This window comes from Gopherus flavomarginatus, chromosome 5 (genome assembly GCF_025201925.1).
Source record: "Gopherus flavomarginatus isolate rGopFla2 chromosome 5, rGopFla2.mat.asm, whole genome shotgun sequence".
Classification (NCBI taxonomy): domain Eukaryota; kingdom Metazoa; phylum Chordata; order Testudines; family Testudinidae; genus Gopherus; species Gopherus flavomarginatus.
In genome coordinates, this window is record NC_066621.1 from 137,674,901 (window position 1) to 137,697,971 (window position 23,071).

The window sequence follows — 23,071 nt, forward strand, 5'->3', positions numbered from 1 at the left end:
GTGGAAAGGTATCATAATACAGACATTTACAGGATCACAGAAACAGATATAGGGACAAAATCAAAAAGGCTAAGGCACAAAACGAGTTACACTTAGCAAGGACATGCACAGCAATAAGAAGTTTTATGAATATATTAGGAGGAAGAGAAAGATGAAGGAAAGTGTAGGTCCACTACTTAGCAGGGAAGTAGAGCAATAATAATGGATGACATCAAGAAGACTGAGGTGTTTAATGCCTATTTTGCTTCAGTCTTCACTATACAGGTAAATTGTAACCAGATGTTTAACACAATATGAACAGGGGGGGAAGGAATACAAGACAGAATAGGGAAAGAACAGATTAAATAATAATTAGGTAAATTAGATGTTTTTAATCAGAAGGGCCTGGTGAAATTCATCCTATGGTACTTAAGGAACTAGCTGAAGCAATCTTGGAATCATTAGCAATTATTTTTGAGAAGTCATGGAAGGTGGGCAAGGTTCCAGATGACTGGAGAAGGGCAAACATAGTATTTATCTTTAAAAAGGGAAACAGAGAGAACCCAAGAATTATAGACCAGTCGCCTATACTTTAATTTCTGGAAAGATACTGGAAAGAATTATTAAACAATAAATGTGTAAGCACATAGAGAATGATGAAGAGATAAGTAATGGTTAAATGGAATTGTCAAGAACAAATCAGGCCAAAGCAACTAAATTTCCTTCTTTGACAGGTTTATTGTTCCAGTGGATAAAGGGGGAACCAAAAGATGTGATATATCTTGATTTTAGTAAGGCTTTTGGCACAGTCCTACATGACATTCTCATGAGCAAACTAAGGAAAAATCGTTTAGATGAAATTACTATCAGGTGGGTGCACAACTGGGGCTCAAAAACCACACTCAAAGAGTAGCTATGAGTAGTTTGCTGTCAAACTGCAGGGAATGTATCTAGTGGGATCCTGTACAGGTCTGTTCTGAGTCAGAAACTATTCAGTAGTTTCATTAATAACTTCAATAATAAAGTGGAGAGTATGCTTTTAAAATTTGTGGATGACACAAAGCTGGGATTGGATGCAAGCACTTTGTTGGACAGGATTAGAATTCAAAATGACCTGGACAAATTACAGAATTGTTCTGAAATCAACAAGAAGAAATTCAGTAAAGACAAGTGCAAAGTACTACACTTAGGAAAGACACATCAAATGCACAACTCCAAAATGGGATATAATTGGCTAGGAAGTAGTACTGCAGAAAAGGATCTGGGGGTTATAGTGGATCATAAATTGAATATGAGCCAACAATGTGATGCATTTGTAAAAGAAAAGGTACTATTCTGGGGTGTATTAACAGGAGTGTTGTATGTAACACACGAGTGAATTTTTCCACTGTAGTTGGCACTGGTGAGACATCATCTGGAGTAGTGTGTCCAGTTTTTGGCACTACACTTTAAAAAAGATGTGGACACTTTATATATTTTTAAAAAAAAAAGAGTCCAGAAGAAGGCAACAAAAATGATAAAAAGTTTAGAAAACTTGACTTGTGAGGAAAAGTTTTTAAAAATGGGCAAGTTTAATTTCAAGGCAAGAAGATTGAGGGGGGACCTGAAGACAGTCTTCTCATATGTTAAGAGCTGTTATAAAGAGGACGGTGATCAACTGTTCTCCATGGTCACTGAAGATAGGACAAAAAGTAATCAGCCTAATCTGCAGTAAGGGAGATTTCACCTGGATATTAGAAAAACTTTCTAACTATAACAATAGTTAAGTACTTGAATACTTTACCAAGGGAGATTGTAGAATCCCCATTATTGAAGGTTTATAAGAACAAGTTGGACAAACACCTATCAGGGAAGGTCTAAGTATACTTGGTCCTGCCTCAGCATAGGGGCCTGAAAGTCCCCTCCAGCCCTACATTTCTATAATTCTATGATTTATGGTATCAGCTTTTGTTTTTCTGAAATTTTAGAGCCCATTTTTGCAGGAGGTCAAACTAGATTATCATAATAGTCCCTTTTGGCCTTAACATCCAGGACTGTATGATTTTTATTGACCTCCCAATGCCAAACAAAAGGATTGTTGCAAAAAATACTACATATACTTTCTCCCAAAGCTTCTGAAATTCACATAACAAAGACAGGAGTGAGCAGCCTGTGCATGGGTATGCAGAATATCTTATTGCTGAAGGCATGCTTCCCACACTTTGTTGCATGTAATCTGATCCTTTTAACCAGTGGTCCCCAAACTGTGGGGCGGGTCCCCTGGGAGTGGATATGGAGGGACATTCATGGTGCGTGGCCCAGACCAGCCCCCATGTGGGGGCAGGGAGGGAACGCCACACAACTCTGCTCTACACCTACCTCCACTCTGGCCCCAGCCCCAACCGCAGCTCCAGCCCCACTCCTGACTGTGGCCCCCAGCTCCCGACTGTGCCTCTCACTCTACTCCCATCTGTGGCTCCCGGGGGGCGGAAGTGGGCACAGAACAGGTTGGGGGGATAGGACACAACCAAAAAAGGTTGGCAATCACTTAATCAAGGTGGAAAGAATACTCTCAGCAGCAATTTGCACCACCAGACATGGCTAATGTGGCCACGTTGTTTTTCAAATAAAAGAATCACATATCACTTGAATCCAAGGGTGTTTGTGGCTGGCCATTTGCAGAGGGTTGTTTGCAAGAGTGCTAATTCATGTGGGACCTCAGGCACACGTCAGCTAGCCCTTAACTAAGTCAGCAAAGCTAAAAACCCTGCAATGCATTTGGGTGATATTTTTTTTCCTTCAGTGTTAAACAGCTACATGCTGCATGAGGTACTAACTAGCATATTTCCAACCTGACAGTGAAACTGTAATACAGGTGCCCAGGATATTTGGGTAACTCATTTCTACCATTTCCATCTAAGTATATAATCACTCTGCTCTGTACAGTGCCATTAATACTGAGGATAGTCATATCCATTTCTGCTGTGCCCACTTAATGAAGATTTGCAGTAAGTCATCAAGTATAAACAACCTTAGCATTAAAGGTGAATGTGGCTAGGGACCAATCTTGCAAGACTCTGGGTGCCTCCTGCAAGGTGACTGAACATCCCCGCCTCCAGAAACTGGTGTCCATAGGTGTTGTGGTTGCTTGTCATTTTGCAGTATTGGGGTCTGTACTGGGGTTCCGGCTTACCAGTAGATTGTCACCTTATGTCCAGATTTGGGAAAGCAGCTCTCACAGCAACTGGTGCCCACTTCTGCTCTCTCTGAAATGTTCCCGTAATTCTGAACAAAATGTTATGAATGTTCTTTCAAAAGTCTACAATTGAACATTGACTTAATACTGCTTTGAAACTTTACTGTGCAGAAGAAAAATGCTGCTTTCCATTTTTTTTAGTTGTTTATATTTAACATAGCACCATACTGCATTTGCTTTTCTTATTTCTTTTGTCTCTGCTGCTGCCTGATTGTGTATTTCCGGTTCCAAATGAGGTGTGTGGTTGACTGATCAGTTCCAAACACTGACATTCATAACTCTGAGGATCTCCTGTACTTTGACCACATCCTCAGTTAGTCCACTCCTTCCAGGGTTACAAAGTCCAACAGGACCACTTTCCAAATGCCTTCTCCAGACAGCGTTCAGCCCCAGGTCAGGCCTCTGTGACACTATTCTAGTGACTAGCAGGGGAACCCGGGCCCCCTTACTATACCAGCTCCAGCCCAGGTCTGCTGAGTCCCAATCCCTGTTTCCCTGGGCTCTTCCCACTCAGCCTTGCTCTCTTCCCTTGCCTGTTTCTGGTTTTACCAGAGGAGCTTACTCTACTCCCCATGCCTACTTCACTCCCTCCTTGCCTCTTGCTAGACTCCTTATTCCAGAGCAGGATCTCAGGGATTACTCACCCCCTGGACTTCTTCCTTGTCCCCAGGGCCAGTCTTATGGGTGGGCAACATGGGCGACTGCCCAGAATGCCATGGTCAGAGGGGCATCATGGTCAACAGTCAAGGAGCAGAGAGGGCCTGGGGTGCATGGCCTCGGACAGGAGCTCGGGGCAACATTGGGGGAGACAATGGGGTCCAGGGGTGGTGAGCATGGTGGGGAGCCTGGGAGGCAGTGGGGCCAGAACCAATGGGAAGATAGGTGGGGAACCCAGGGAGGCAGCAGGGGAACTAGAGGAATGGGTGGAAAGGTAGCAGGGGCCAGGGACACCAAAATTCTTTTTGTGTAATTCTCCCTGCATTGCCACAGCAGATGTTCCACTTTGTGCTTGTTTAGTAAATATAAATTACCATTCAGGACATAGTGACCTCTTAGCATCCTAAATATAGTTACTTTGCTTCTTCTATCATAGCTATTAAGTATTCCATTATCCTCAGGTTAGGATGTATTTCACAGAACCTTCATCCTTTTTTTCGTTTTGGTCCATCATTCTTGCCATTCCTTTTATGTTCTCTCTTAACCAAATTTTTGAAGTCCTCTTTACACAGAGGGATCTTGATATCAGCCTCCCAAATTTTAAGGCAGATTTTCCTGTTTTATCTGCCATTTCATTGCCTGGTATCCGGACATGCACCAGAATCCACACTCCTACTGTAAGTATACCTAATTGTACTACCACCATAGTTAAGAACAATATTTCATTGATTAAGTCATTCCTACTTTCTAACTCTCTTTCTAATTGCCATTATACCCAATAATGAATCAGACAGGATAGCAGCCATGGCAGGCACAGATCTGGATAAGGGATGTCTGCCCAACAGAATGCCCATGAATTCATCCATCATAATGGCCACAAAATTGGATAGTCTCATAAATCTCCTAATTCCAAATTCAGCGATACAAAAAACTGTTCTCATTCTACCTGTGCTGTCATCTCAAGAGCCTTCAGTATAGATTTGGCAATGCTGACCCCATTTGCCATGTATAAACTCATAAATCATAATCGTCATATTTGACTGTCCTGCTCTTCTCTTTGTTTTATCATATAATTCCAAATCCACACCTGGAGAGACAACCATCCAGCTACAGTTCTATTTCTTCCAGACCTTTCTTTTCACCAATCTTTTACCCAGCTTTTGACCCTGCTAGCATGAGGCAATCTGAGGTGCTCAGTTGCTTCTTGTCTATTTAATTCCCAGCAGTCCTCAAATATTTGTTTAGTGCTCTTATTTTCACTGTTTCCATTAACTATAGCCCAAAAGGTTAAATCTAACAATTTGGTCCTTAAATTTATAGGCGTTTCTCCAGTTGCTACCTGCAGCACACACAACAGAGTTGTAATACTTGCACCATATACAAGCCAACCCCTTTCTGCTTTTAGCCTCCTGGCTCTATCATGCTGTCCCAGCCTCTTCCCAACTGGGCTTCATCTTAAGTAACCCTGGTCCTCCCTCTCGCAGGGGATGCCAGGTAACATAATTGTCTCTCAGGCCCTTGTTAACCTATCAGGCTGATGTGGGGTGCAGACACCATCACAGGGTCCTTAATTATTGGGGTGTGATTTGAAATTTTGAGTGACTTCAGGGATCAAAAGTGAAGAATATGTTCATGCAAAGTGAACCCAGACAGTTAACGTAGCTCTAGTGGATATATGTATCACCTTTTCAACACATGTGTGCGCTAGGGCATCCAGCTGACTCTTGTGTGCGGCTCTCCAGTGTGCCCGTGCAAACCCCAGCAGCGGTTCACATCTGCAAATATATCTGCGTGCATTTGTTTGAAAATTTGGGCCTCCAGAGCCCTTAGGGATAGACTGAGATCAAACTCATTTCACTGCTTATATAAATCAGAACTGAATCTTGATTTTCTTAGAGGCACAATGCTAGTGAATCAAGCCCTTGTGTTGCCTACTGCAGCCCCCTTATTGCCATGTTTTTAAATGTGGTTTTCTTTAAATTGCAGTTTAACTTCCTGAGATGACTGTTTATTGCTGTTCCTTTTCAGCCCTTATCCATTGAGTAATGCCATTGAAATCAGCTTGTATGATCTTTGCAACACTTGTAACAGTTCATCCTTTAGATCGGGGTCTCAAACACATGGCCCACAGGCTGCATGCAGCCTGTAGAGGTATTTCCTGCAACCCCCCCCAAGCTCCCCTCACCCGCCGCTCCCCCCCCCCCCAGCATGCTACGTCGCTGCTCCTCTGCCTACCTCCAGCAGCTTCCTGCCACCAAATAGGAGAGGAGAGAGGGAGGAGGAGCGGGAAGCCGTGCACTCAGGGGAGGAGGTGGAGAAGAGGCAGAGCAGGGGTGGGGATTTGGGGAAGACGTTGGACTAGGGGCAGGGAGGGGGCAGAGCTGAGGTGGAAACTTTGAGGAAGGGGTTGGAATGGGGGTGGGGAAAAGGTAGGGCCTCATGAAAGGGGTGGAGTGGGGGCAGGGCTGGGGAGGGTTGTACCTTTATATGAAAAGGTGTCAGTGATGTGGCCCTCAGGCCAAATGTACTAGTCCTCATGTGGCCCTCGTGGTGATTTGAGTTTGAGATCCCTGCTTTAGATACTGAAATTGAATGAAAGAATGAAAACCTACATAAAAGACCAGCCTTTCCCAGGCAGGTAGCCCAATTAGAGTCAATGAAACTACTCACATAACTGAGGTAAGAGCTTTCGGCTCAAACATTTTAGTAGAAGACCACAATGAAAAATAAAGATAGCAAACTCTTGCTAATGTACAAGATCTGAGATAGTTGAATACAACATTATATAACCATTAGAGCTGCAGAAGCAGACCAGTTAATGATATGCTCAAGTTTAATCACAAATTATTGAGCTTGATGCAGTATTACTGGATGAGTATTATACAGGGGATCAGACTAGATGATCACAAAGGTCCCTTCAGATGTCAATACAGATGAATCTATTAAAATATTATGTCCAATTTTTTTTTGTATATTAACAGCAGTTTAGTGTATTTCCTTTTAACTTCATTTCCCTCAAATTCTTGTGCCAAATTCTGTGTGATTGATTCAGGAAAATCATCCCCACTGATCTTAACAGGGGTAATCAAGGAAATAAGGCAAGCAAGATTTGGCTATTTATGCAAGTGTCCATTCCACTTCAGTTTGTAGGAGGAAGGCTGCTATAAATCTTGTGCTGACTGAGTTTAGGTTAAATTAGTGATGAAAATTAACTTGCTTTTGTCACAATAAGTCTGACAGTGAATATTATCTTAACATAGAATTTTGGAATTTCATGGTTTTATATTTTCTCCTGGAAAATTTCTTTTAGTAAGACCATGGAATGATTTATTAATGGTGCTGCTTCTGTAGCAAAAAGAATAAGGATTTATCACTCTTCCAAACTTTAGGATGGAGGAGAATACACTTTATAATAGGATTTATAGAACCAAGTCTCAGATTAGACTTTTTCCAGTTAAGCAAATTTGGCCTAGAAAAAAATACAGGGAGAGTCAATGACGAATAATAACCATACTACCTCCTCATTAAACCATGTTTGCAATGTTTTCTGGGATGCTCTACTTTGCTGTATTAGGACAATTTCCTTGTTTTTTTCCAGCTCCAAAACAGAGCAATAATGACAGTATTGTCCAAAAAAGAGAGTTTCTTATAATTAACTAAGTTGTGTAACATGTTACCAGGATATCAGGAAAAAGGCCAAAGTATTTCACATTGTAAAACTGGGCATATCATCAGATATAGCAATTCTGATCACATCTTCAGACTAGCCTGATTTTATAAGTTTCCCCAACTCTCTTTCAGCCAAAAGTTTTTGGACTGCCATCTGTTTCTAATGATACAAAACTAAAATATTCAGTCTCCTTTTCACTACACTACATTAAAGCTTTAAAACATCAATAGAACAAAGTCCATTTTTTTATATCATACCAGTGAAATTTTTATTATTTTGGCTAATTTAAAGTGTTTAATATTTTTTATAAATACTGATGGCCATACAATACTTAAACGAGACTGTATTGCATGGCATAGTGGACTTGACCCTCGGCTCAGTTACTCCTGATTCACAGCCTATGGAAATTTATGGGAGTCTTTCCATTGACATCAATGGACTTTGGATCAGGCCCTTATTGTGTGTGAGACTGGAATTTGGCCCACAGAGCACAGTGTGTTAAGGAATGTATAAGATTCCAATACTTATCCCACAGGGGAAAGGTTCAAATTATACTTACAGTAGCTACTATTAACAACGAACAAGATCCAATCTTGCATTCCTTGCATACTCAATATCCAAACAGAACTTAATTGGAGTTCTGGCTCTGTAAGAAATGCAACATCAGGATTTTGGTAAAGAAATACTTTGAAGTAAATAGGTTTCTATGAAACATACAATCTGTATCCACTACAGCTATCCGTAAATATGCTATTTCGGTACAATTTTCAGAAGTGCCTATACAAGTTAGTCTATGTCTACACGTCCCTGCAATTCAGACTGCGAGGAGGATGTGAATTCCAACATGCACTAGCATGCTGCACTGTAACTCCCTCACGTGTACACTGCATGGGCAAACTAAAAGGTACCTAAGTTTGTGTTAACATAGTCCTCTTTAAACAGGACTACGTTAATGAGAATTGGGTACTTTTTAGTTCATGCCTGCAGCATCCACATGGGGGAGTTACAGCACAGCAAGCTGAAATTCACACCCTCGTAGTCTGAACTGCAGGGCCGCGTAGATAAGCCCTTAAATTTCCCACAGCAATTGAAAGTCATGGGAGTTGGACACCTAGGCTACCTACCTTTATGAACTTTTCAAAGTCTCATCCTCTAAATACAGTTCACCACTTCTGAATTCAGTAACTACACAGTTTCCAGTTCCTTAAGTTTCTTTGTTGATCTTATAAAGATGGCAGTTCTGCGGGTAGTAACAGAGGCCAAGATATTCAAAAATGGATAACTAAAGTCAGGCTCTAAAGTCCACAGGTACCTAAATAAGAGGCCAGATTTTCAAAAGTGCTGAGCAACACTGATGTCAAGCCACACATTTAGGTGCATAAACATGGCGTTAGGAGTCCAGCTTTAGGCACCCACATTTGAAAATCTTGGCCAAAGTGCTGTGTACTACCCTGATATTTATGTAGCTTGCTAGATCATTATTTCAATATTTTATTAAGTATTATTATTATTATTATTATTATTCATGTTAGCTCCAAACAGAATCAGGACCCCATTTTGCTAGGAACTGTGTACACATAAAATAAAAAGTCAATCTCTCCTTCAAAGACCTAAAATCATGTACAGCACCTAAGGAAGAGCAACAGAAAATACAACTTCCTATTTGTAAAAACGAGATTAGTTTTACTCTGGTAGGTGATCATTGCCTTCTGTATATCTACCTTAGTTTTCTCAATCATTTCTATTGCTATACTGTAGAGGTGAAATCCTGACCCTACTGATATCACTAGCAAGATTCCCATTGGTAACTGAGACCCATAAGGTATTCTCCAAAGTTGATTTCACAGTGTATTCTGCTCTGTACCTCCCCTTGGTTTGAAGAGTTCTTGTAGGATAGGTTTGCTTTTGTTTCTTCTTTGTTTTGTTTTTTTCCTCTCCGTCTGCATGGTAGCTTTCTACCTTACTATTACAAAATGGTTAATATATATAGTTACAAATCCTGCATTCCCTACTCAGTCCCTTTCAACAGGAGTTTTGCCTGAGTAAGAAAAGTCTGAGAGAGGACCACAGGAATTGGCCCATACAGAGTTACATGCTAGCTGTTGTTGTTGTTCTCCAAGAGTGCATTTAAGGTTTTGGGAACAAACAATAAAATGAACAGCTGAACAACTTTAATCATGGCCCAGTTCCTAGTTACAATTATTTTTAAGCTATCCCACCATCAGCTAGTCTCTGAATTTCTTCCCAATGAAAAAAAAAGCATGCAAAACTTAAAGGAATATTCTTGTTAAATAAATGGTTTTCAAATGTGACCTGCCATGGCATCTGATCCGAATTCAGAAGTAACTACTCCCTGTAATTTATGTGTTAGCTGCACATATACAGCCATAATTTTGAAGTTGTCACATGCTCCACATACTCCTCTGAAAGCAGGTTCTATAGGAAAACATATTTTATTTGGAAAGTAAAAAGAGCTGCCCCTGTACCAGGCTCAACAGCAACAGAATATAAGACTACTCAAATAGCCAAGCCACTCAACTGGAGAAAGATCCGAACACAAACAATTGTTTCTATTCCCATGAAAGGTATATACCATCCAGTCCACATTTCAGAATACCTGTAGTGTAGGGGGGGAATATTCAAATAAGCTCTGAACTTTCCTAGATAACTCTCTGTAACTGGGCATTAAGGCACTACTCACAAAATGAACGATGTGCAGCGGTATGCAACTTAACCAGCATGCCTGCAGAGCTCCCCCACCTCCCACCCCATTCCTTTCTTCACGACAGGCAAGTGAACGCTAGAGATGGAGTTGGCCCTAAGATGCTAGGACATTAGGACAGACTGTGAATCAGGAAAAAAAAAAATTTCTCATAAGACCCCTTCTTCATTCAGGCCCTCATCCAAAGCCCATTGAAGTCACTATGAAGACTACTGTGGACTTTAACATTTATTGTTATTGTTGTTCATTATTTGTATTACACTAGCACCTAGACGACCCAACCAAGATCATGGCCCATTGTGGTAGGCCCTGTACAAACACACAGTATGGGATAGTCCCTACACTAAACAGCTTGCAATCTAAAAAGGCAATACAGACATGGCAGGGCAAATAGAGAAGTGAAGGGACTAGTACAAGGTTGCAAAGCAGTACAGTGGCAGAGGCACGAAGAGAACCCAGGTGGGAAGGTATAAAGGATACCATTCTTCTGGCAGTGCTTCTATATCCTGGGAAATTCCCCAAAATCTGGGAATTTTAATATTTTACTCACAAATTCCCAGGTTTTGGGGAATTTCCCAGGATATAGAAGCACTGTAAAAAACTTTATCTGGGAATTTTTCACCAGATTTGGGAAATTTTTTGCGCTAGGTGGGAAAAGTTGGCATCACGATATAGAAGCACTGTCTTCTGGGGTCAGAGGCCTGCAGCTGGATGATTAGCCCAGCCTTCTGCATCTGGGCAAAGAACTGCAACTTAATTGCCTGATCCTCATAAAAGAAGGCAACAGGGGAATAGAGGGAGGGAGATAGCAATAACCTCCAGAAAGCTGAGTGGCCTGTGGCTGTGTGCCTAATGGACTGCTGCTGAAGCAGCTGCAGAGAAGAATTGCTCCAGAACCAAATGGACAGAAGGGAGACTGTGTGAAGTCCTTTTATTATGGAGGCTGAGGTAAGAACCAGGGAATTTTGGGCTGCTACGCTTACAAGATCATGAGGGACAGACTTGGGGAAGGGACTACTCAGCCTGCACAGACTTTGAGGGAAGAGTCTGTGCGATTTTGATTTGTTTTGTTAAAGAGGCTTGAAATAAAAACAACTAATCCTGCTGGAAACTGCTTCCCTGTATTCTGTGAGGGAGCTTCAGTCAGAATTGCCCCAGGGAGTGAGCTAGCTCAGTCAAGGGTGGTCTTTGACATTTTGCCGCCCCAAGCACGGCGTCATGCTGCAGGGGGCGCTCTGCCACTCGCCGGTCCCGCAGCTCCGGTGGACCTCCTGCAGGCATGCCTCCAGGAGGTCCACCGAAGCCGCAGGACCAGCGGACCCTCCACAGGCATGCCGCCGAAGGCACCCTACCTGCCACCCTCCTGGCGACTGGCAGAGCGCCCCTCAAGGCATGCCGCCCCAAGCACGTGCTTGGCGTGCTGGGGCCTGGAGCCACCCCTGGGCTCAGTAAGAGCAAAACCTGGTCTGGTAGGAGAAGGGTACTATAAGATAGATCCCAATCCTTTACACCAGGTCTCCTGATTCCTAGTCCAGAGCCCTATTCATCATGGTGCCTGCCAATGGACTTTAGGTCATACCGTCACTGTACGAGATGGATGATGTGTAGTGAATGAAGCCATGGTCCATTCACTGAGCAGTAATGAGCAGCTACCTCAGTGATTTCATATCATCCAAACCGCACACCATGGCTGAGGACCAGAACAAGGCCTATGAAAAATTTACATCCTACTTAAGTGCTCACCCTGAACGATGAAGCAGTTCTGCAGGAAAAACAATGTAATCGTGTACATTCCAACTATAGCAGAATGCAAATACACCTGGGGAGCAGATTTAAGGCCACCAGGGCAAACAACTCTGCCATTTCCTGACTTTTGAATACTTCACTTTTCAATATTTTCCTTTTTAATTTATTCCTTTTATTTTTTTAATCACTGTTTCTTTGGCTAGCACCAACAGTGTGATAGATGCCTTAGAAACAAGTAGGAACATTAGGTCCCTGCTCTCACTGATTTTTTTCCCTTTAATAAAAATTACCTATGTTTTAGTCACTGATAATGGCTACAGAGTCAGTGGTCCTGCCATGAGGATGTATAAGTGTTCTGTGCAGACATCCCAAGATCCACACTTCGGACACAGATCATTAGGCTTCATGTTGGCACCCCTCCTCCATTCTACACCATCTGTCCGGCATATTCTTCAGTGGAATTGTTCCATTCCCCAGTATCTGCAATGCAAGGAGATGATTTACCCTCATGCCATTCTATTATTGGTATCCAAACCTCAACTCTGCACGACCCCCGCTCTTTGGGGTGTGGCGGCTGTGGATTGGTTTTGCACTTAATTCATAGATTCATAATGTTTAAGGCCAGAAGGTACCACTAGATTATCTGTTCTCCTGAATGTCACCTATCATTCACTTTCACTCAGTTACCCTGGTATTGAGTTCAATAACTTGCATTTGGCTAAAGCATATTTTCCAGAATGGCATCCAATCTTGATTTGAAGACATCAAGAGATAGAGAATCCACCACTTCCCCAGGTATCTTGTTGCAATGGTTGATCATCCTCTCTGCTAAAAAAGTGTGCCCAATTTCTACTTTGAATTTGCCTGGCTTCAGCTTCCTGCCATTGCATAGGCCATGGAGTGGGCACCTGGGCTATGGCCCAATCATGTTCTGGGCAAGCCAAACCTGAACAGGCACAGCGCTACTCACTCACATTTGGAGGGGGTGGGTGTATTGTATAGGCTCATGGGGTGAGGAGGAGGAGAAGGGGACATCTGAGAACAGAAGAGGAGGGGCAGGTAGAGAGAGAGTGAACAAATCTGTGCCCCCCCAAACTTTAAATGGCGCTCCACAGCCCCTGCGTCAGTTCTTGTTATGCCTTTCTCTGCTAGATGAAACAGCCCTTTAGCCCTGTTATATTGTTCCTATGAAGATACTTAGGCACTAATCAAGTCACCTCTCAATCTTCTTTTTGATGAGATAAACAGAGCTCTTTAAGACATTTTCTCCAGTCCTTGAGTTATTTTTGTGGCTCTTTTCTTCAATTCTCCAATTTTTCATCATCCTTCTTAAAATGTTGACACCAAAACTGGATGGACTTTTCAGAACTGATCTCACCAATACCATATGCACTGGTAAAATCAGCTCACTACTCCTGCTCAGCAATCCCCTGTTTATACCTCCAAGGATGGCATTAGCCCTTTTTGTCAAAATATCACACTAAGAACTTCTGTTGAGTTGCTTGTCCATTCTGATCCATTCTGCTTTCTAAGATACTGTCACCCATTCAGTGGGTATGGTCTGCATTCCTCATTCCCAGGCATATAACTAATGCTGAGGCTCTGAGCAGCAATAGCTGCCATGGAATTTTTCACTGGGGCATTGCCAGAGCACTCTGCTGCCTTAGGACTCAATCCTGCTCCTATTCTAATCACTGGGAAAACTCCGGTTGACTTCAGTGGGAGCTGAATCAGGTCCTAAAACAGAGGCTCTCTCAATCCACCATCACTCTCCAGCAGGCCAGAATAATGCAAAGGCCAAATACATACTATTCATGCAGAGAGGCTATTGCTGGCATTGGGCAAGATGTGGAGTTTGTCATGTAAGCTCTGCGGAGGAGTAGCTTTAACACTAAATCAACATGCAGCCAGTATTTGCACGTTTTCAACCTTGTGTAACAAAAATATTTATGCCCCTCATTAATATATCTTAGATTTGTAAACGTGAAAGAGTGTGGAACAATTTTAAACACAAGTGATTACAATGTTTACAACTTTCACTCAGGCTGCTCAATTTTTTGCATTTCACTCAACTTAGAGAGAGAAATCTGACCATTTGGTTTTGCTTTTCTGTTTTTAGGTTGAAATTTTCAAAGCAGTCTAGGAGATATAGACATATCTCACTGTGAAAATTTCAACCAGTCACTACACTGTAATATTTAAATTGAAATACCCATTTTCTTTTATTTTTAAATTATTCATAACACAGTTCTGTTCACAATAAGCTTTGTAAATCTTTTCCCTACTGCACCTCAACCCCAAAAACTCTCTAATTACTTAATAATGTCCCTTTAGCTACAATGTCCCTTTAACTACCTTTTAACTATTTGAAAATAAGAGATCATGAACTAAACTCTGGGCAACAGGACAAGCCCATAAACAATTCAGGCAGTTTCTTTATACAAAGTTTGCTTGGAATATTGAACAAACTGCCAAAAGTTATGCAGCCAACAGTAAAAGTAAGTTGTGTACTTTAATTCAAGAAAGATTTGGATGATGTTTTGGAAAAGAAGGAAATACTGTGTGGTACAGCAGTCACTAGCTCTGTTTTGTTGTGATGGTGATGATCAGACCATTTTAAGTATTTCATTAACACAACAAAATTAGCAAACGTTGTCTTTTCAATGAATCTGACCCCAGAGAGTGATCCTTATGGGCATGAGTCAGACCAGATAAATCTATTTGCAAGACTGTGGCCATGTTTTTGTTCTCTCTCTGTCTCTCTCTCTCTCTCGCCAGGCAAGACAGATTAGAAAGGTTAGATAATATAAGTAAAACATCTTAATGGATGGATGGATGGATGGATGGATGGATGGATAATTAGATGGCTAATGGTGGAACAGAAATTCCAAGTTGAAGACAGTTCTCACATGATCACCAGCAATCACACACACACACACAACATGGAAGCTATTGCAGAGGATAAATAGTGAAGGAACGAAACAAAATAAAAGGAAAGTACAAATTAACTTTGCACAGACACTTGTGCCACAATAAAGCCAATACAAATTGATTTATCTCAGGGTTGTTCTTGTTCGCAAGAGACACGGAAGGACAAAATGTTCACGCACAACTAACAGCGAAAGGAGCAAAGAAAATATAATATGCTAAAATCTCAAACATTTCCTGTTTGAAACTGGAGAATCAAGGGCTTGAGGATTTATGGCAGTAGTAACATTCCATCCCACAGGTGAGTTGTCTTCCCCTTCTGCCATCATCTTGGTATTCAGTGCCAAGAACAGAAGCAATGGTGCTGACAAATTTCATCATGCAATCAGAAAGACACTAGCAAATGGTTGTTGCTCTGACAGACAATAGTAGAATCACAGACATTAGAGACGGGAAAGAGCTATTACCATCCAGTCCATTTCTCTACTGCGGCAGAGCTCTGACCTTGCCTTCGTGGGTCCTGCGCTTCCAGGCGGTTTATGCTAGCCTCAGTGGCTCACTGTGACCCTCCAGATAGCCCTTCTCTCTCGCTAGGGCCATGGTTACAGTCTACTGAGACCTTTTCATCACAGGCCTGCAAAGAGGTTGGTGAGAGAACTCCCACAGTCTCTGTTGTCCCTGGGAGCTTATTTCAGAACAGTTTAGCCTCCTGTCCTGACAGGGGCCTGACTTCCCCTCCCAGGAGATGTTCCTGTAGTGGTGGCTTGGGGGGAACCCGGGCCCGCCCTCTACTCTGGATTCTAGCCCAGGGACCCTAATGGTAGCAGCTGTTGGCAGCCAACCTTTCACTGCCAGAGTTGCTACATTTCCCTGGGCCACTTCCCCACAGTTCTCCTGCTTCTCCCTTCTTCACCCTTACCTTAGGGCTCCCTTAATCATGGTTTGGGGGTGTCTTCATTACCCAGCCCTTCAGCCGCACTTCCTCTCCTCTGGATCCCTGGCTCTCCCCTGCCTGACTGGAGTGATCCCTTTTTATAGTATCAGTGGGGCCTTAATTAGAATCAAGTGGTCACATTAGCTTAATGGCTTCACCTGAGTCTTTGCAGGTTAATTAGAGTCAGGTGTTCTCATTAGCCTGGAGCAGCCCCTGCTCTGGTCAGTCAGGGAACAGAAAACTGTTAATCCAGTGGCCAGTATATCTGCCTTCTGCTATTCTGCTGTACCCAACTGGCCTGGGTCTATCACACTACCAATATGCGTTATTTCTCACAGCACATCTTTTGGTGTTCTGTCCAATCTAGTTTTAAAAGTCTCAAGGAATACAGCTTCCACTACTATCTTTCTTGGCATACTTTTCTATGAACTAATAGAGCAATAGAAATGATATTGGCCAACAGCCAACGTGATTAAGAAGAAGGTGGCATAGCATTATGCATTGCTAGCACCTTTGCATGAAAGTCCTCCTTTTCCTCAGAATTCAGTAGTAACTCCTGGGGAAAGAAAGAGGACAAAATTGAAGATGAAGCAAGCAGAACTCTTTCTACCAGACCAAATAGCATGCAATCAGTAGATAAACCAGAACTAGACAAAATCCAATATGCAACTGGACTGTTATATCATCAAAATATATGGCATATCCTGGAGGTAAAAATCATGATGTTTAAACTAAGTCATGAAGTGGATTTACCAGAAGATTTTTTTTCTTGATTCAAGTATTTATTGTCATTTTAGAATTAGGTGCTGAAGGTCATCCTACATAATGATAAATAATGACTGGGTGACAGTGGCCTGGGCTGCCTTTTATTTCACTAATAGCTGCAGTCACTTTATCTTTGAAGGAACAAGATTAAAATAAAATAAGAACATAAGAACGGCCGTACTGGGTCAGACCAAAGGTCCATCTAGCCCAGTATCTGTCTACCGACAGTGGCCAATACCAGGTGCCCCAGAGGGAGTGAACCTAACAGGCAATGATCAAGTGATCTCTCTCCTGCCATCCATCTCCATCCTCTGATGAACAGAGGCTAGGGACACCATTCTTTACCCTTCCTGGCTAATAGCCATTCATGAACTTAGCCACCATGAATTTATCCAGTTCCCTCTTAAACATTGTTATAGTCCCAGCCTTCACAACCTCCTCAGGTAAGGAGTACCACAAGTTCCACAATCAAGAAATGATCTTACTGTGTGGCTTGTAAGAATGCAGGGTTATCATGGAATCAGTGGTTCTCAAACAGGGGTACACAGAGGTCTTCCAGGAGGTACATCAACTCATCTAGATATTTGCCTTGTTTTACAACAGGCTACATAAAAAGCACTAGCAAAGTCAGTACAAACTAAAAGTTCATACAATGACTTGTTTACACTGTTCTATATACTATACACTGAAATGCAAGTACAATATCTATATTCCAATCGATACATTTTATAATTATATGGTAAAAATGAGAAAGCATGCAATTTTTCAGTAATAGTGCGCTGTGACACTTTTGTATTTTTATGTCTTATTTTTAAGTGAGTAGTTTAAGTGAGGTGAAACTTGAGGTATGCAAGACAAATCAGACTACTGAAAGGGGTATAGTAGTCTGGAAAGGCTGAGAACCACTGCTCTAAACAATGGGCAGTAAAGCACCCCAAAAACAAGACTCTACTCTTGGAGGAAAAGGACAAGAGCTATTAGGCCCGAAGGTACCTAAGATCACACCAAAGGGGCTTGTGATGGGCTGAGGTCTCTGTGCACAAAGGTGCCACAGATAACAAACTGAGATTCATGCTGGCATAAGAATATGCTAATAGACCTTGGAAGTGCCAAGGAGCAAGGACTCAAGATATTATTAAACAAAGCAGAGACCCAGAGGAAAATGGAGGTCACATATTAAACTGGGGGCAAGGATCACAGAAAGACAGCAAGCACATAAAGCAGAAAGGCCCAGAGATAACATCTGTAAGTAGTGCTAGCAATGAGGGACAATGGGAGGAGGATGGTGCCTGCACACATTTATTTTTGCCAAACAGCGTGAAAAGAAAACCAACATCATTGCTATGGTATTTTCTTCACTAGATCTAAGGACGGCAGCAACTGAATCGGCTGTTTGTGTTAAAGTGTCAATAGAGGAAAGAACAAAGTCATGGGAACATCTGCTTTGAGAAGCCACTTGAAAAATAATTATGCAATAGCTTGTGAAAACCATCTGTTAAACATGCTGCTGTCCACCAGCCATGTAGAAAGGAGACAGAAAATAAAAATATAAGCAAGACCAGGCGATCATTGTGCAGGCTTACTTCTAGCAGGCCAGCCGCTACCCCAATCTAAGCATGAAGCCAAGTGTACAATGAGCAGGGGAAGCATGTGATGGGAGCAGAAGAAAGCAGGATGATACAGTAAACAAGATACCCAACAGAAGGTATAACTACCACTTAATAACCAATAACAACTACATCAGAAACCATGTTTAGCCTGGGTACTCATCCTGAGTACAAACAAATGCTTCGTCTCATTGGGAGAAACAAAAGGTCATGGGGGCTTCTGTTCTAACCTGGCAATTCTATTATAGCAGCAGACCCCAGTTAGCCACTATTCAGTGGAGTCCCAGATTTGCGTAAATCTCTTCACACAGCCATATCCAACTGTCATAAACAGATGGTTAAGGGTTAATGTTTCTTTTACCTGTAAAGGGTTAAGAAGCTCAGTAAACCTGGCTGACATCTGACCAGAGGACCAATAGGGGGACAAGATACTTTCAAATCTTGGTGGAGGGAAGGCTTTGTTTGTGCTTTTTGTTTGGTTCGTTGTTCGCTCTTGGGGCTAAGAGGGACCAGACGTACACCCAGGCTTTCCTATTCTTTCAGAATCAGTCTTTCATGTTTCAAAATTGTAAGTAATAGCCAGGCAAGGCGGAGTAGTCTTATGTTTGTTTTCTTAACTTGTAAATGTGTATTTTTGCTGGAAGGATTTTTACCTCTGTTTGCTGTAACTTTGAATCTAAGGCTGGGGGGAGGGTCCCTCTAGTCTATATGAATCTGAGTACCCTGTAAAGCATTTTCCATCCTGATTTTACAGAGATAACTTTTACTTTTTTTCTTTCTTTAATTAAAAGCTTTCTTTTTAAGAACCTGATTGATTTTTCCTTGTTTTAAAATCCAAGGAATTGAGTCTGAACTCACCAGGGATTGGTGGGGAAAAGGAGGGGGGGTATGGTTAACTCCTCCTTGTTTTAAGATCCAAGGAGTTTGGATCGGTGTGAAGCCTCTCAAGGCAACCCAGGGAGGGGAAAGTCTGGGGGGAAAAGAGGGGGATGGTTAATTTCTCTTTGTTTTAAGACCTAAGGGGTTTGGGTCTGGGTTCCCCAGGGAAGGTTTTGGGGGAACAGAATGTGTGCCAGACACTAAATTCTGGCTGGTGGCAGCGTACCAGATTTAAGCTAGTAATTAAGCTTAGAAGTGTTGATGCAGGTCCCCACTTTTTGTACCCTAAAGTTCAAAGTGGGGGAAAAATCTTGACACCAACGCTCTGAGATTATGTGAACTAAGGAAAATACATTGAACCGTTAATATGGAGAATCCATGGCTGAAATCCTGACTCCATTGACACCAATGGAGCCAGAATTTTATCCCATTACTAGAGTCTGATCCTGCAAGGCACTGAACTCCTTCATCGCTCAAAGACTCCAGTATTGAGTACTCTCAGCTGCTACTGCCTCCCAGAACTGGGCCCCAAGGGTGTGTAATTATTCATCAAATGCTGCTGTTCATTTCCAGAGAATTTTGAAGTTTCAACCAAGCAACTCAGTGATTCCGTATCCCTGTTTGTTTTTATCAACTCTACCTCAGCAATAAACAGTAAATTTCTCCTCTTCAAGCAGCATTTTACCAACATCCTCTCTCCCATCTGACCTGGATTCATTGCCTCTAACAATGGGGTTAGCTTAGGGTGTGCTATAAAAGAGTGCTTACTCATGTGTTGTCATGTTTTCCTAAGTTCTCCGGTACTTACACATACAATCTGCATTCTTTTGTGCCCTTCCTTTGCACTCCTCACATGCTAAGGGCATTGCTTGCACCATGTTACACAAAAGGAACTTTTCTGGTGCAACATTTCACTTTGGATAGGCACAGACAGCTTCTCACAAAGATGCAGAAAGGTGGGGAAGGGTCATTCCTAACTGGATACCTTTACAGTGACATCTTGTGATAAGCATGCATACCATTCAGAGACCATGCAGGGGACAGCATCAATTAGATCATCTTTCTAGAGAAAAGGAGCTTAAAAAAGAAAAAAATGGTTACCAACCTTCTTGTAACAGTTGCTCTTTGAGATATGTTGTTCACATTGATTCCAATCAGGTGTGCGAGCACCGCGTGCACGGTCATTGGAAAGTTTTCCCTGAGCAGCTCCCATCAGGTAGGTTGTGGAGCCCCCAGGAGTGGCGACTTCATGGCACTCGATATATGACCCTGCCAACCCGACCCCCCTTCAGTTCCTTCTTTGCCGGGTATTCCAACACAGGGGAAGAAACGTGGATATTGGAATGGATGTGAACAACACATCTCAAAGAACAACAGTTACGGGAAGATGAGTAAACATTTTTTCTTCTTTGAGTGCTTGTTCATGTCAATTTCAATCAGATGACTCCCAAGCTCTACCCCGGAGGTGGTGTCGGAGTTAAGTAATTGCTAATTAGAGCACAGCTCTGCCGAATGCTGCATCATCTTTGGTGTGTTGGGTGATAGCATAGTGAGAGGTAAACGTATGCACTGCTGACAAAGCTGCTGCTCTGCGGATCTCTTGTATTGGGACCTGGGCCACGAACATAGCTGAAGAAGCTTGTGCCCTTATGGAATGTGCCGTAAGAGTTGGGGCTGGGATCTTGGCCAACTCGTAACATGTGCGGATGCAGGATGTGATCCAGGAAGATATTCTTTGAGATGAGACTGGGAGTCCTTTCATCCGGTCTGCTACCACCACAAACAGTTGGTTCAACTTCCTGAACGGCTTCGTGTGCTCCATGCAGAATGCTAGTGGTCGCTGAACATCCAGTGAGTGCAGCCTCTGCTCTTGGATACCAGTGTGAGTCTTAGGGTAGAAGACAAGTAGAAAAACATCTGGACCAGTGTGGAATTGTGACACTACTTTGGGAAGGAAGGCTGGGTGAGGCCTGAGCTGCATCTTGTCCTTGTGAAAGACCATGTAGGGTGGGCCGGAGGTCAGAGCTTTTAACTCAGACACCCGACTGGCTGTGATGGCGACCAGGAAGGCCACCTTCCACGACAAATAGAGCAGGGAGCAAGATGCCAGGGATTCAAAAGGGGGCCCCATGAGCCTGGCAAGGACAAGGTTAAGGTCCCATGCAGGAACTGGTTGTCTAATCTGTGGATATAGGCGTTCCAAGCCCTTGAGGAAACATCCTACCATAGGGTTAATGAATATGGAGCATAGAGACACTCCCAAGTGGAAGACCAAGACAGCAGTGAGATGTACCTTGATGGATGCTACTGCTAGGCCCTGCTGTTTGAGATGCAGAAGGTACTCCAGAATAAGTGGTATAGACGTCTGGAGTGGAGGTGTGTGTTGCTGGGCACACCAGCAAGTGAATCTCTTCCACTTGGCTAGATAAGTGGCCCTGGTGGATGGTTTCCTGCTGCCAAGTAGAACCTCCTTTACCGGCTCTGAGCATAGGAGCTCTATGTGGTTTAACCACAAAGTTTCCAGGCCATGAGGTTGAGGGACTGGAGGTCTGGGTGGTGGCGGTGACTATGGTCCTGAGTGATCAGATCAGGGCAGAGGGGTAACACGATTGGGGTTTACACTGACAGCTCCAGAAGCATGGTGTACCAATATTGACAGGGCCACACTAAAGCCAACAGAATCCTGTCCACTCTGTCCCTGTGGATTTTGAGCAGCACCTTATGTACAAGTGGGACCAATGGGAAGGCATACATGAAGTAGTCTCCCCAGGGTAGCAGAAATGCATCTGTGATTGAACCTGGGCTGTGTTTCTGGAAAGAGCAGAACATTAGGCACTTCCTGTTGCTCCGGGTGGTGAATATATTGACCTGGGGAAATCCCCACCTTCGGAAGATGGGATGAAGTACATCCAGATGGATGGACCATTTGTGGTTGCACAACGATCTGCTGAGTGATCTGCTAGTTCGTTCTGTGCTCCTGAGAGATAGGACGCCTCCAGGTGAGTGGAGTGGGCTATGCAGAACTCCCATAGCCGGATGGTTTCTCGACAGAGAGGGGAAGAAAGAGATCCAACCTGCTTGTTGATGTAAAACATATCAGTGGTGTTGTCCGTCATCACTGCCATGCTTTGGCTTTGCAGCCAGGACTGGAAAGTTCGGCATGCCAGTCGCAATGCTCTGAGCTCCCTGATATTGATATGAAGAGAGAGCTCATCCTGCGACCACAGGCCCTGTGTTCAGAGATCTCCCAGATGTGCTCCCCAACCCAGATCTGATGTGTCCATTACTAGGGACAAGGAGGGCTCCGGGCTGTTGAAGGGAACACCTTTGCATACCATCTGGGGGTTGAGGCACCAATATAGGGACTCGAGTATGTGTCCTGGCACCGTCACTACCGAGTCCAGCCTGTCACACCCCGGGCGATATATCTGTGTGAGCCATGCTTGAAGGAGTCTGAGCCTTATTCTGGCATGCCTGACTATGTAAGTGCAGGCCACCATGTGTTCGAGCAGACTCAGGCATCCCCTTGTGGTAGTAGTCGGGTATTGCCTGAGGTTTTTAATAATGTCTGCCATGAAATGGGTCTCTGGCAGGAACGCCCTTGCTTGTACCGGGACCAGCACCGCTTCAATGAAGTTCTTTGGGTCAGTGTTAAGGTTGACTTTTCACATTGAGGAAGAGTCTCAGTCTCTCAAAAGTGGATCTGACATGAGACTTTACCTGCTCCCTGGTACAACCCCTGAGCAGCCAGTCATCTATGTATGGGTATACTTGCACCTGCTTCTTTCAGAGGAAGGCTTCTATGACCGACATGCACTTGGTGAATACACAGGGGGAGCTATCGACAGACCGAATGGCAGAACCATGAACTGATAGTGTTTGTGGTTGACCACAAACCGGAGAAAACGTCTGTGCGCAGGCCTAATGGCTATGTGAAAGTATGCATCTT